Here is a 2,356-nt window from a genome sequence, read left to right on the forward strand (position 1 = left end):
GTGACAGAGTCACGGGATAATGAAGACTGACTCGGGAAACGAGGGCTAGGGCTAGGGCTAGGGTAGTCTATATGATAGACCACGAGGGGAAAACATCCTCATTGTCATTCACACATCCAAGAGATCGGAGTGCAAAGCGAAATAGAGCAGCAGCAGTCAGCAGCGATAGCTTTGGTTCACAGATTCGATCACGTTCGTCGATTTCAGAGGCCAGCAGAGGCAAGAGAGCCGATAAGTACCACAAAACCTCCTTGTACTTTATCGCATTAATTGTTGTCATTAATGCATGTTAGGTAGTACAATAAATGCGCGTTTAGGAAATGTCAAAAAATGTCAAAAACGTCGAGGCGCGTCTGTGTTGGTGTCAGGCGCATCTGGGTTGGCTAGGCGCGTCTGCGTTGGTGCCAGGCGCGTCTGTGCCAAATGCGAGCGCGTATGCGTTGTGCAGGCATGTTTATGTTATGTGGGCACGTATGTGCAGAGCAGAGGCACGTCTATGTATTTTAGGCGCGTTTGTGAAAATCAAGCATGTTTATGCAATCTGTAAGCGCGTTTATGTCATGAAGGCACGTTTGTGTTTTCAAGGCTAAATCGGCAGTTTTGTGATGAACATACGCTGTCGATTGGATAAGCTACTGAGAGGATACACTCAAGTAGGTCCTCTAGGGAAGACTAGGATAGCAGATAGGGCTAGGATTGACAATTCTGTGATAGAACATACGTTGTCAATTAGGAAACTACACAAGAGGATACACTCAAGTATAGCCCTAGGATAGGATAGATCGAGGCACTTTGTGATGAACAGTGAGTACCAAGACATAGTACTTTATGATGAACAAGGAATACCAATAGGAGCAGCACTTTGTGATGAACAGTGAGTGCAAATATGAGCAGCACTTTGTGATGAACAGTGAGTGCAAATATGAGCAGCACTTTGTGATGAACAGTGAGTGCTAAAACATAGTACTTTATGATGAACAATGAGTACCACTAGGATAAATAGCAACACTTTGTGATGAACAGTGAGTGTCACTAGGATAGAAGCAACACTTTGTGATGAATAGTGAGTGTCACTAGGATAGAAGCAACAATTTGTGATGAACAGTGAGTGTCACTAGGATAGAGTATCATAAGCACTAGGATAATAAGCAACATTTTGTGATTAACAGTGAATGCCACTTCAACTGACACAGTTTATTTGCTTGACTACAGGAGTACTTACCTATGTTGGAGTCACGGGAGAGATTCCCATCGACTCAGAGGTTACGACCAGAGTTGACATTCGAGGACAGGACTGCCATTGAGATTATGGGTCTGTGATTTATTATGTATGTGCCTGATTTTCGGGCGAACATGAGTTTGTTGACTGCATTGGCCGAGAGATGACATTCAGAGACATGCACTTTTCATTTGCCTATGGGTGAGATGACAGTCACCTTAGAGGATATATACAGGATAATGCGGATACCGATCGATGGGGCGTTGATTCCCTATGATCGAGATGGAGACAGGGAGGCCCTGAGACGAGTGTTCCAGGATCCGGGACTGGAGATGAGGGCGGGACATGTAGCATGGGACACTATGACAGAGACAAGACTGGCGTTACCAACAGTGCTGGGAGGAGTGATCAATGGGTTCCTGTGTCCAGATCGGGCGACATGAGGGTTGGCTGTGGGCTGGGGGAGCACCTTGGAGACACTGGTTACACAACATACCAGATATGCTTGGGGACCGTGCGTGCTGGCACACTTATACTATGAGTTGCATCAGTTTGTTTACCATGGATTTGTAGGATTGGGCTGCAGAGTTACATTGCTACAGTTGTGAGCATATGAGCACCTGCCAGTTACCCAATCGATACATTTCAGGGGCAGGGGTCATGGACGCAGCTTTGTTCACTTGTACGATATGATTACATCATAGCCACGGATTGGCAAGTTGGAGCATTGGCGTCGAGTCCTGGATGAGATCGACACTGTGATATGGAGGTCGTACCGAGAGTGCGAACAGTGGGAGGATGATGCAGTGGAGCTACCCTATACCTTCAGGAGCAGATATTTGATTGGGCGGACACCCTATGTATTGGAGAGGCAGTTGGTAGACCAGGTATGCAGGCAGTTCGACAGGATTCAGCAGATGCCCTGGAGTTCATGTATGTATGCGCGGACAGTGCGGGACCAGGCACACTTTGGGCCACTGTTGTCGTATGATCAGGTCGTGATGCAGCTGGTAAAGATGACTCCCTTGCCATGGGATATGTGGTCGGAAATTGAGGATGCAGGTATGGATGCAGAGTATACTGCATATTAGGCTGAGCATCCATTCCCACGCCTGACAGATCCAGGAGAGCTGATTA

Source organism: Cryptomeria japonica, chromosome 7 (genome assembly GCF_030272615.1).
Source record: "Cryptomeria japonica chromosome 7, Sugi_1.0, whole genome shotgun sequence".
In the NCBI taxonomy this organism is placed as follows: Eukaryota; Viridiplantae; Streptophyta; class Pinopsida; order Cupressales; family Cupressaceae; genus Cryptomeria; species Cryptomeria japonica.